The sequence below is a fragment of the Pogona vitticeps genome, chromosome 2 (genome assembly GCF_051106095.1).
Source record: "Pogona vitticeps strain Pit_001003342236 chromosome 2, PviZW2.1, whole genome shotgun sequence".
In the NCBI taxonomy this organism is placed as follows: domain Eukaryota; kingdom Metazoa; phylum Chordata; class Lepidosauria; order Squamata; family Agamidae; genus Pogona; species Pogona vitticeps.
In genome coordinates this window covers 92,329,524-92,343,185 of record NC_135784.1, presented here as the reverse complement: position 1 = coordinate 92,343,185, position 13,662 = coordinate 92,329,524, and positions in this window count along the sequence as shown.

The window sequence follows — 13,662 nt, the reverse complement described above, 5'->3', positions numbered from 1 at the left end:
TCTCTTAACCAACAATGCCTGGTGTGCCATTTCCTTTTGAAATATGAATATTATAGATATATAAAAAAACTTTTCCATTGCCTCACTTGGCTACAACTCTTACGAGCAGAGGGAAATCAACAAAGAGATATTTTGATTATACTTTCTCCTGTTCTATTTCTAACTGTTTGCCAAGACACTGAGGATGGTTTCTCTCTAGCTATAACAGACAATTCACAAAAGCAGTTAGTCATATTGTAATGAGAGTGTGATTCACTTTCACTTGAGATCAAAGGAAATTTAGAAGAAGAAAGCATCGGAATTGCCAAAAAAAAAAAAAAAGATGATGAAGAAGAGGAAAAGAAAGAAAAAGGGGAAAAAAAGAAATTAAGCAGCTTAATTTTAACATGCAAATATAGGTTTCATTATTGCTGTAGTGTGACAGGCTGTACATAATACTTAGTGCTCATTATTTATATAAAGCCCTTCAGGCAGCAATCCAATGAGCGCACACTGCTTAAGAATAAGCCCTGACTGAACACAGTGGGCCTTAGTTCTCCGGGCACCTTCCTAGGTTTGTGCTGTTCATGTACAGGATGTGTCACTGTGCTGGAGCTACTCTAAGAAGCTGGTAGGCAGCAGAAGAAAAATAAGATAAGGGAAGCAGGGAGGGAATCCAGGAAGAAACAATAGATGTATTGAGCTGTGATTAGTGAATCTAAATGGCTTTTCTCAGTTCATTTTTTTTTAAATGTTGCTGTTAGTGTTTGACCAGCAAAATAAACTAGGCAATTGCGAAAGTATGGAGAGTTATTTTTCTCCAATAAAATTTTGCTGATCATTCCTTTAGCCACATAGTAAGTCAAGGTTTGTGAATGGACTGCACAGTCACATAGAAGAGAGAGCTGGAGTCCAGAGCAGGGCCTTCCCTGGGGTTTTGCCCGAGCACAAAAATCTAAAGGGCACTGAAACACAGAAAAAGAATGAATTGGTTACTGTTAAGAAAATAAAAGGCTTCACTTCCCCTTGATTTTTTTTAAAAGCATAACTCCCTTTTCTTTTGGGCGAAACATTGCCATGCCTCAGGAAATGGTGTCAACTTGCCCAGTGTGTCAAAATTACTAGTTATAGCTCTGGCCCAGATTGCTTTCCATCTATCCGGTTTTTTGTTTTTAAACTGAGCTTCAGCGCGTACACTTCTACATTTCCACTCTAACATGATTACATTGAGTTAAAATGCATCACCCTGGGATTTGTTATTTGTATTATACCTTCTTGGCAGCATACACAGTAAATATTTTTCATAACTGCACTGTGGATGTGCCTAGAAGTCAGCCAAAATATCTAATACTGCTCCTTTTGCAGATGTTACCTTTATTTCTATATGGCCTCTACTATAGGAGATGTTTGTGAACGATTATGACCCTCATTGTACCTGACACCATAGCTCCTTCACAAACTCATAAATCAAAGTGCAGTAAGATGAGTTAATTATATTAGCCAAAGCAGTATTGCAGACACTTTTAAGGAGTGCTGGGAAAATTGACTCTGTTATAGTTTGCAGTTCGCTCACTGAGTTGTAAAACCAGTGACAAAAACTCGGGCAAAAGTTCTGTTATTGCAAAACTTAGTAGTAGATTCAAATGTTGTGCATTCATGAGATCAAGTACATTTTGAGAATAAGTTATGCATAACAGCATTGTTTTCTATCCCAGGACATCATATTATGTATCGTTATACCATGTATCATGATATAATGCCTGTGATCCCATATTTCATTGACTAGCCGTTCCCACGTGTATTTTGTTTACAGTGTGACATCAGTATGGATGCTGCACATTTTATATTGTTGTTTCTTGAACACAATCCACTGTTGTTGTTTTGTTTCAGATCCAAGCTTTTCAAGTAAGAGCAAAAATGAATGGATTGAAATGCAGCGATTCTGAGCCTAAGCAAAGATGGTGGACTTGGCTGTGTGGTCATGCAAATCAAATAGGCATAGAAAAGATAAACTAAGTTAGCCATCAATGTCAGTTTGAATGTTGAAAACATTAAAGTTTGTTGCACTGAAGTCAGGGCTCCTCATTAAGAATATGCCTGTATTATGCACCTGCTTAATTTGAATTAGGCAACTAATTTTGAGTTACTGTAGCATCACTAGCCTGCATCTATGAAAGGTTTGGAGGGCATTGACTCCTTCATAAATATAAAGTTTGAAAGGCAGCCACACAAGCCACCAGCAATTACGAATTTCTGGGCCATTACATGCCCCTTCTTCCTGCATACCTGATACATGTATAACTGCATCTAGCTTTAGAAACCAGAAAGAGGTTCCTAAAGCTATGGTGGGGTTTTTTTTTGGGGGGGGAGATAAACCCCCATTAGATTCAGTGGGATTTACTTCTTAGTAGGCAAGTGTGTAGAACCACAGTGTAAAGCACTGGTTATAAAAAAAATATTCCTAGCTTAACTGGATGATGTTGACTAATAAGATTCAGCCTTTCTAGAATAAGATTATGTTTATGTAGAACCTAAGGCTTGCTATGATAAGATTGTTCTGATTAGTTCTCAAAAAAGTGCTCTGCATTATGTGAGTGTTGATAGCCTCTTCTTCTGTGCCTTATTCATTCTAGGGCAGGCCATGATCTTTACTGGCTTTGGCTGGTTACCTGAGGCCTGAATAAAAATGGCTTTCCCTACCATTCTGGCTCTTTTTCTGGAAGACATTTTTCCCCATCTACCTGCATAGATTTATATTAGGAATATCAGAAATTTGCTTAAATTGATACTCTCTTAAACAGTCAGCCTCAGTGGTAGGATCATGGGGGAAGGATGTAATAAAGCACTATTGGTGAGATGCTAGAGAGACCATTAGGAATTACCTAGATTAGTCCTTAGGGTTTTTTAAACTCAAGAAGCTGGAAAAAGGATTAATCTTAGCACAGAATCATGGAATCATAGAATAATGGAGTTGGAAAAAGCCTATAAGGCCATCAAGTCCAGTCCCCTGCTCCAGGCAGGAATCCACATTGAGGCAGATTTGACAGACACGTAAATCTCACTCTTGTCATCCTTGGAGAGAAACTTGAGATGGACAATCTTTTCTCCTCTCAGCAAGATGTCTCTAAATGAGATTACTTCCCTGAGAAATCTTTCAAGATTTCTTGGACATGCCGTGGATTCCTTTCCCCCCCCCTCAAATAAATGCCAAGCTACATGTTACAAGATTGACCTAAAAGGGGCAGGAAACAGACAAAAAGATCAAGCTGAAGAAGATTCTGTGCAAAATTGCATCTTTCCATAGGACTCAGCAGAAAGAGATGTTGGCAGTTCCTACACAGAACTGAAAAACAAAGCAAGGGGAAAATGGCACTGAGGTTTTAATTTTGCAAGATGGCAGCAGCATATCTCACTGATCCAGAAGAAAGGAGCTTTGATGGGGCTTTGGAAACCGCCTAGAATGGGAAATTTTGCACATTTCCCATGTCACATTGCTAGGATCGCTGGTCAGGAGCATCCCCACTCCTTAAGTCACAGGTCTAGAGGGGGTTGTGACCTGGGATAGCCTCCCTCAACAAGAGAGAACCAATCAATATGAAGTTACAGGTGATATGACTTGTGAGTAGATCCTCGGTTACTTGCCATATTCCAGGGCATGAGGTGAAGTTATGTAAAGAGTCCCAGGCCTAGCCTAATTCTAATCCGGCACACGAGGAAGATTTCACTGTAGTGATTAGTGTGGATAGGTAACGCTGTGGCCTTTGTTGTTGTTTAGTCTTTAAGTTGTGTCCGACTCTTTGTGACCCCATGGACAAGAGCACGCCAGGCCCTCCTGTCTTCCACTGCTTCCCGGAGTTTGGTCAAATTCATGTTGCTGGCTTTGATGACACTGTCCAACCATCTCGTCCACTGTCATCCCCTTCTCTTCTTGCCTTCACACTTTCCCAACATCAGGGGCTTTTCCAGGGAGATTTCTATTCTCATGAGATGGCCAAAGTATTGGAGCCTCAGCTTCAGGATCTGTCCTTCCAGTGAGCACTCAGGGTTGATTTTCTTCAAAATGGATAGGTTTGTTCTCTTTGCAGTCCAGGGGACTCTCAGGAGTCTCCTCCAGCACCACAATTCAAAGGCATCAATTCTTCAGTGGTCAGCCTTCTTTATGGTCCAACTCTCACTTCCATATACTGCTACTGGAAAAAACATAGTTTTGACTATGCGAACTTTTCTTGGAAAGGTGATGTCTCTGCTTTTTAAGATACTGTCTAGGTTTCTTGTTGTTTTCTTCACAAGAAGCAGGAGTATTTTAATTTTGTGGCTGCTGTCACCATCTGCAGTGATCATGGAGCCCAAGAAAGTAAAATCTGTCACCGCCTCCATATATTCCCCTTCTGTTTGCCAGGAGGTGATTGGACCAGTGGCCATAATCTTAGTTTTTTAATGTTGAGCTTCAGACGATTTTTAGCACTCTCCTCTTTCACCATCATTAGGAGGTTCTTTAACTCCTCACTTTCTACCATCAGAGTGGTGTCACCTGCATATCTGAGATTGTTGATATTTCTTCCAGCAATCTTAATTCCACCTTTGGATTCATCCAGTCCTGCCTTTTGCATGATGCATTCCACATATACAGTGGTGCCTCGCTTAACGAGCGCACCGTAGAATGATGAATCCGCATAGCGATGGGGTTTCAGCAATTGCAAATGCGATCGCATACCTTACCGATCTTCGCAAAACGAAGCCCGACGATCAGCTGTTCAGTGGGTTCAAAATGGCTGCCGGAAGCCCCAAAATGGCAGTGCACAGCGTTTTCGCGCCCTGCCCTTGCTTACCAAGGGCGCAAAAATGGCTGCCGGCTATGGACAACATCGCTGAACAGTGGGTTTTCGGCTGATTTGGAACACATGAAACGATGTTTAATGCATTCCAATGGGCTTCCCCATCCCATTCAGTGATGTTTTCACATAGCGAGGGTTAATCCGGAACGGATTAACCTCGCTATGCGAGGCACCACTGTAAGTTAAATAAGCAGGGGAACAATATACAGCCTTGTCACATTCCTTTCCCAATTTTGAACCAATAAGTTGTCCCATATCCAGTTCTAACTGTTGCTTCCTGTCCCACATATAGATTTCTCAGGAGATAGATAAGGTGGTCAGGCACTCTGATATCTATAAGAAATTGCCATAGTTTGATGTGCTCCACACAGTCAAAAGCTTTTGCATAGTCAATGAAGCAGAAATAGATTTTTTTTCTGGAACTCTCTGGCTTTCTCCATAACCCAGTGCATGTTAGCAATTTGGTCTCTAGTTCCTCTGCCCCTTCGAAATCCAGCTTGTATGTCTGTGAGTTCTTGGTACACATACTGCTGAAGCCTTCCTTGTAGGATTTTGAGCATAACCTTGCTAGCATGTGAAATGAATGTACACTGGTGCCCCGCATGACTACAATAATCCATCACGTGAAAATCGCTGTTTAGCGAAATTGTCATCATGTGAAAACCCTTTCCCCATTGGAATGCATTGAAACCCGGTTTAATGCCTTCCAATGGGGAAAATACCTTGTCATCCAGCAAAGATCGCCCATAGGGAAGCCATTTTGCGAGCACTGATCAGCTGTAAAAATGGCTGCCCTGTGAAGCATGGGTCCGGAAAACACAGGGCAGCCATTTTGCGAAGCCAAAAAAATCGGCGTCTTGCAAACAAACGGTTCGTGAAGCACGGACCTAATCAACGTCCAGCAAAAATCTCCCATAGGAATGACTCTTTTGCGAAGCAAGGCACCACTGGAATTGTACTGTAGTTGGAGCATTCTTTGGCACTGCCCTTCTTTGGGATTGACCTTTTCTATTCCTCTGGCCACTGCTGAGTTGCTGGCATATTGAATGTAGCACCTTAACAGCATAATCTTTTAAGATTTTAAATAGTTCAACTGGAATGCCATCACCTCCACTGGCCTTGTTGTTAGCCAAGCTTTCTAAGGCCCACTTGACTTCACTCTCCAGGATGTCTGGCTCTAGGTCAGCAACCACACTATCTGGGTTGTCCTGGACATTCAGATCTTTCTGGTATAATTCCTCTGTGTATTCTTGCCACTTTTTCTTGATGTCTTCAGCCTCTATTAGGTCTCTACCATTTTTGTCCTTCTAGCTTTTCTGAATTACTTAAGCCCCTTTGCCATGACAGGGCAGCAATCCCTGAAGGGGCTGTAGCCTTAGTATATACCAACACTTATGTTATGTCTCTTTCTTCTCAGGGGATATGCAGGACCTAACATTGTATATGGCATTTCAACCAAGATGAAGTTATTGCCACATTATTTCTCAGTGAGCAAAATTTCAGTGATCAAGTTTTCAGACTAATAGTGTTAGGAAAAGTATTACTCTCTTGGGTTTGGCAGCAGCCGGTTTTACAAGGCATCATTGTCTCATCAAAGCTATGTTACTCTCTTCTTGTTGTTGTGTTCCTGAGCAATAAATGAACATTTAATTTATTGCTTGTGGTGATTACATACACTCTGAATTTCTCCTTCATTGTATTTACTTACTGAACGTCTGGAATGCAAATAAGGTTTTTATTTATTCAGCATTCATCTGCCAATTTGCTCCTCCTGTTGCCTTTTGAAAATGGGAACTTCATTTTTCATTTGTCATTTGTTGAAACAGGTATTCAGAAGGACCATAATTTCCCTCCATTTTGAAGTCAAGGTCCTGATCACTTCCAGTCCAGCAATACTTTGAAAGAATACTGTAACTGTCAGTGTTTTGTCCCTCAATGAAAAGTCATCACCTAATTGATGTGATTGGACTGTTAATATTCCATAGCCCTTTCCAGTTAGACATAGAGCATGCAAATAAGTGATTGCCTGTGTGTACTTTGTGGACGTTCAGGCAAAAACCAAACGAAAGTATCTCATGGTAGCAGAAATCGCCATCCCTTTATGACTATCCCACCTAAGGCCCAAACTATACAGTCTGGGTCATTAGAAGATGCAATTCTTTAAGTGCTACAAATCTCAGATGGTCATAGCAGAAGCTCTTCATCTCTCCTGTAGTTTTCCAATGAGCTTACTTTTTGTGATTCTTCAAGAAAGATGGGCTAAACACAGGCTTCATTGGCAAATGTATTAGTCACAATCTGTCTAAGTCACATGCCTAGAACACTAACAGCTGTCAGCTTCTAAAGTTCAGCAAATCTTGCCACACTATGATTGTTGAGGCTTCCTGTTGTTGGAAGCAAGATTTCCTGACCTCTGGCAAAACGGAGATCCCAGTCTCATTTTCCTGTTTATTTGCTTATTTCCACTTTCAGTTAATTATTCTGAGCAGGAAACTGCCAAATTAAATCATTTGCAGTGAACTGTGTACAAGAGTGATGCCACTCTGTGCAGGAATTATAGCAATCCCGTACAGCTTGGTGTTTCTTCAAATATTTTCAGGTGAGTCCTGTTCAGACAAGATGTCATTCTGCACAGAAACTGTAACGATCTTGCACAGCTTGGCATGTCTTCCAGGAAAAAAATAGCAGTGAAAAATTTCATGCAGAGAAATCTTTCAGCTAGGAGAGGGGAAAATTGACTTCTTTTCTTGGTTTCCTTCTGAGAGGTTATAAGATTTATATTCCTAGCTATTGGTAATATATTGTTTGGTCTAGTTTGGCCCCGTGTAGCATGAAAAAACAAACAAACTCATTGCTTCTCATTGTTTTGTACAGATAGATTCAAATTTGGTCCAAAGTTTATTTCTTGGGACAAAATAGAAGGTGGGCTTAAAATCAACAAAGGCTGCATACAAGGCACCTCCTTAGGGGGAGGAGTATTTATGAGCCAGATGTTGTAGGATAAAGCTCTGATCCAGGGTAGACTTTCCTGGCCTAAATCCTGCCTGGACATCAGTCAATATATTTTCTGCTTGAAGCCAGTCCGAAAGCTTCCCCAGTAGATATCTTGCATACAATTTAGTGATTGTACTAAGTAGGTTTATCGGACGGTAATTAGCAGGGTCTCTTCTATTGCCTCGTTTAAATATTGGTACTATAATGGCTAATCCTCAGTCTTCTGGAATACGCATTGTATAATTAATCCAGGAAAATAAGGAGGCCAGGACTGGGGCCCACCATTAGCATAAAAAAACACACTCATTGCTTCTCATTCTTTTGTACAGATAGTAAATCCATATATTTGAGAGGTTCATTTCATAGACCACAACATTTTCACCTCTGTAATTGGGACTAAATTAGACATGAATGCATGATTCCATTTCACAGATCTAGACTTCTTTTCCTCTTCAGAAATTGGGTTGTGTCAGATGAGGGTGATCATTCCCCAACCATCATGCTGACAAACATCTCTCTGTCTCTCCTGTCAGTTAAATCTGCTATTAACTATGGGGGTCCACAGAAGCTTTCTGTATGACACAGAAGGAATGTGGGCCATCATAGGTATCCCAAGTGGACTCATAAAGATGGGGAGAGCATGCTACCTTTGTACTTCCCTGGAACCAGTGGCAGCAGGCCCCATGAGCTGGGCAACAGGCTGTTTGGCCCCAGACTCACATCACATGGGAGGATGTGTCTCATCTCATGCAAGGGTGTATGTTCCTCCACTTTAACCCCCTTTTACATGTCATTCTTTAATATAATAATCGTGCTGTCATCACTTCTGATTTACGACAACCATTTTCAAGGCCAAACAGAGTGCCCCTAGTCATGGGAGGCATAGTGGGGGAACTGAACTTGCAAGGGAATTGGACTCTGCAGCCAGATGCCTAAATGTCTGAGCTATCCATACAGTAGCATATTTTCACCCCTCTTCCCAAACAATGAGAGCGCCTTACAATGTGAAATGATCAAGGCTTCATCTGAGCTCTCTGAAGGCCTGGATGGGAACCATAGTGGGGGGAAAGAGGTTAGTGATTCATCTCTTCAAAAGAAGAAGAAAAAGTCTTTTAAGGAGTGGAGACAGGGCATCCCTTTCAGAACCTTGAGTTGCTCAAAATTAATTCCTTCCTTCCTTCCTTCCTTCCTTCCTTCCTTCCTTCCTTCCTTCCTTCCTTCCTTCCTTCCTTCCTTCCAATTGAACCATTGCAGGTCACTTAAAACTACCCAAAAGTAGAATTTTTGGGTAGCTTTAAGTGACCTGGAATGGTCTCCAACATCTTTAACAACAACAGCAGCTGTGGTGGTGAAATCTCCTCTTTTGCTATCAAATGTTTGAATTTCAATCCAGCTGTGTGTCAATCCGGGAGTCCAGCTCTGCAGTTTGCTTAACTCAATATTTCATGCCTGATGACAATGTTTAGTATTCAGTGAACTGCATTTGGCATCTGTAAAATGCTACATTACTTTTGGTCAAATCAAAAGCTACTAAAATTGCTCTGCCTTGTCACGAGTGCAGAGTCCTGCATCTCTATCTCATTGCAGGTCTGCCAGTTTGTCATCCAGAAATTTCACTGTTTTCATGTGCTACGATGAACCTGTAAGAAGAAAAATAGACACACATTCAATTTACAAGACTCAGATAAAAGATGTCTGACCAAGAAGAGGAAAATGTGGGAACTCTCGGGGTCAGTGCAAGGTGAAATGGCTTTTGTTTCCATTTGTAACAAAGATAAAATTATAAAATTATATTGGGGTGGTGTACATCAAAACCTCTATCTCAATGGTTCTTAACGTGGGCGATTTCATTTTTCAGGGGGGCGGTAGAGCGAAAAGGGGCGGTGTGGGGGTGAAAGAACAGAAGGGGGCGGTAGGGGGCGCTGGAGTGAGCCAAACCTGTGAAGGTGACTACAGCCGCAGTGCTGGCAGTAGATCCGGTGCTTCTGCGGCCGCCAGATGATCCAGCTCTTTCTACCTGCCACGTCTCAACTTTCTCCTTTAGGGGAGCATTGAGTGTGGATTGCGTAGAAGGAAAGGGTCTCTTGGGTTCTCGTCCTTGCCCCGGGAAGCGCTGCCTCGCACCCGGGTGGGGAGGGAGACTAGGTAGGTAGGTAGGTAGGTAGGTAGGTAGGTAGGTAGGTAGGTAGGTAGGTAAGATATCATCACCTCAGAGAGGGGGGCGATGATAACTTCCTCAATGGCTCAAGGGGGCGTTTCTTTCAAAAAGGTTAAGAACCACTGCTCTATCTGTTACTAGACTGCAGAGCTATCACCCCTGATCAGGGGACTGATGAGTCAAATGGTATCTAGATAAAAACAGCTTCTCTAGCCCTGCCATCTGCATGTACATGGAGACGCAAGCAGGTTACACACTAATCATAAGATCTGTTTTTGACCACAGTTTGATATTCCAAAAGAAAGTGTGAGGCTTGGACATTCCAAAGCTTCTGACTCCCAATGACTTTAAAAAAAACAGGGAATATAGGGACTATAGCCCCTTTTTAAGGAGAGAATGCTTGCCCAATTTTAGGCAAATTAGCACTAGGGATTATGCAATTAAACATGCAATTAAAAATGTGGTTGTGAAAGGGTCACTCCTGGAATAATTCATGGGCCACATGCCACCACCCCGAGTCCACTAGAGGGTCCTATGGAGACTGCAGCACGCAGGCCCCAGACAGATGCAGACAAGAAAGGTCAGGTGAAAAGGAGGAGGGACTGAGCTTGACTGGCAGGGGCAAGGCAAAGGAAGCAGAGGGAAGAGGAAGGGTCCAGCTTGACTGACATGACAGGGATGGAGAAAAGAATAAGGAGAATCTGAAGAGGAGGTAGACCCTATTTTTTTTTTCTGACACTGGTTGGTGGGCTACTCCTTGTAATTGAATATCTGGACAAGAGTCTTGGTGAACTTCCCTATGGCTGAGGGGTTGATCAGGATGCTGGCATTCCTACCTCTGGCAGCCATGCCATCAAGACCCCAGCTGCCATTCCAACACAGTAGAGGCACTGGATGAAACAGATGCCCTGGATCCATTTCAGTCGGGCTTCAGGCTGTGCCATGGTACAGAAACGGCATTGGTCGCCCTGTGCGATGACCTACTGAGGGAGGCTGACAGCGGCAAAGTATCTCTGTTGGTTCTCCTTGACATCTCAGCGGCCTTTGATACCATTGACCACGGTATCCTCCTGGGGAGGCTCTCCGAGTTGGGAATAGGTGGTCTGGCATTGGCCTGGCTCCGTTTCTTCTTGGAGGACAGTCCCCAGAGAGTGCAGCTTGGGGAGAGCGTTTCGGCCCCATGGAGCCTCAATTGTGGGGTTCCACAGGGGTCAATTATCTCCCCAATGCTATTTAACATCTACATGAGGCCGCTGGGTGGGGTCATCAGGGGGTGTGGAGCTCGGTGTCATCAGTACGCTGATGATACTCAGCTCTACATCTCCTTTCCACCTTCCACAGGAGATGCCGTTCTGTCCCTTCAGTGCTGCCTGGGGGCCGTACTGCAATGGATGCAGGAGAACGGGTTGAGGCTGAACCCGGCCAGATTACTCAGTGGAGTGAAAAAATACCAACATATTTCACCCACTCTGGCTGCATTGCATTGGCTGCCCATCCGATTCTGCATCGACTTCAAAGTGTTGACGCTTATGTATAAAGCCCTAAACGGTTTAGGGCCTCGATATCTGGTGGAACGCCTACTCCCACCAAGTTCTACCCGTGTCACTCATGCGAGCCAGGAGGTGAGGCTGAGGAGCTTAACGCCGAGGGAGGCCCGGAAGAAGACAAGAAATCGGGCCTTCTCGGCGGTGGCTCCTCGCCTCTGGAACAACTTACCTCCTGGGATTCGCAGGGCTCCCTCGCTGGGTATCTTTAAGAATCAATTAAAGACATGGTTGTTTCGGCAGGCCTTTCCTCAAGACAATCCCTGATGTTCCTTTTCCTTTCCTCTTCACTTGGTTTTCTTTTTGGTAAAGTTTTTATTATTTATGCTGTTTTACATATGTATATTTTGTCATGAATCTGATTATGAAAATTGTAAAAGTAGAATAGAGATGGATTTTGTTTCATAACAGCAACGAAACAACTAGAAGCTAACTGATGTCCAGGTGTTAATTAGGAAGAAAAAATTGTACAAGGTCAGTTCTTTTTCCAGCTGAAGAAAAAAAAAGTAAAGAAGAACAAGTTGACCCTTATCTTATCAAAACTCCAACGAACAAGGACACAAAGGCTTAATTTAAGAAAGATGGGCGAAGAGAGACGAAGAGAGCAACGGAGAAGAGATGGAAGGGAGAGAGACGACACACCAAGAGATATGCAGCTGACAGGACTTTATTTTGAGATTGCGTAAGAATGCTTATTTAAGATATAGTTAGACAGTTCATTATTTTCACTTTATAGAGGAAATGACTGGTGGATAAGGCTGGGGGTTATTTTGGAAATAATTTGGAAATACTGAATGACGTTAAAATGAGCTTGTTGAAATGATATCTTTTGTAATAAAATATAAAAAGACAAATTGTCTGTAAGCTGTCTCCTTGTTTAGACTAAGCTACTGTAGTAAATTGGATATTTTGGAACTAGGATTGTTTTGATCTGGCCACATTGCGCTACCAAATTAGGGTCCTAAATTAATGAAAGGAAGATTAGATCTTCCAGAGCTCCTAGACATTGTTTATTTAAAATCGGGACAGACTTGGGCGAAAGGGTGAGAAGTCGCCTAGAGCAAAGTTACAGGACCCGATTTTGCTGGAGATAGGGACGGATCATTCCTGGATCCCTCTCTGTCCCGTGTAAGGGCAGTTCTAAGGAACGCTTTTACCACATATTTTTATTATTTGATGATTGTTAGCCGCCTAGAGTGGTCCTGAGTTGGCTAGATAGGCAGGATATAAAATAAATAAATAAATAAATAAATAAATAAATAAATAAATAAATAAATAAATAAATAAATAAATAAATAAATAAATAAATAAATAAATAAATAAATAAATAAATAAATAAATAAATAAATAAATGCAAATGGCAAAAGGAGCACCAAAAGCAGCAGAAGAAGGGCTGGGGAAAACAGGACACCATTGAGCAGTTGACATTACAAACCCTTCTTGAAGGGTGTGGGTTGGTTCAGGGCTATAACCAAGACTCAATAGACTGTAAGTAGCCCAGCTGCAGTGAAGGGAACTCGGGGTCAGGCAGAGAGTTGACTTCATGATGTGGATGTGTGGGTGATAAAGGAGCCAACTTAGCTCCCTCGTGAACTGATGAGATGGAGTTCAGCTTTCCTTGTATCCTGTTTCCCAACATTAGGAATTTGGAGTTTATTGAGACTATGTTGGAGGAGGGCTCCCTGATGCCCCCTCTTTGGGTGAGGGCAGTGGTGTTCGCAATGATTAAAAAAAGACATTGTCCATAAATTCCCTTTTCTTCTCAGAAATAATTTCTTCTCAGGCTGCATTCCTCCTCCTGCAACCCACAAGGAGGTGCATATACAGAAAACCGGTCATTGGCGAAAAAGGAGCCCTATTGGCAAGAAAGAATTTTGTCTCAACACAGCAGGTCACAGTAATTGTGGAGTCCAGCTAGTTTCTGTGCACAAGTACTTTGTCATCCCTGGGCCACAAAGGGCCATTAAAGACAACAACTCTCTCCTTTTCTGATGGCAATCAAAATGCTAGATTGGGAAACCCAAAAATAGACACCTACCTCACATTTTGATGGGTCTCAGTAACAGTGGTTCGTCTGTTTTAAACAGAACTGCTGGCTCTGAAACATTTGGGCAAGACATGCAGAACCCTGGCATATATGTATTTTATTTTA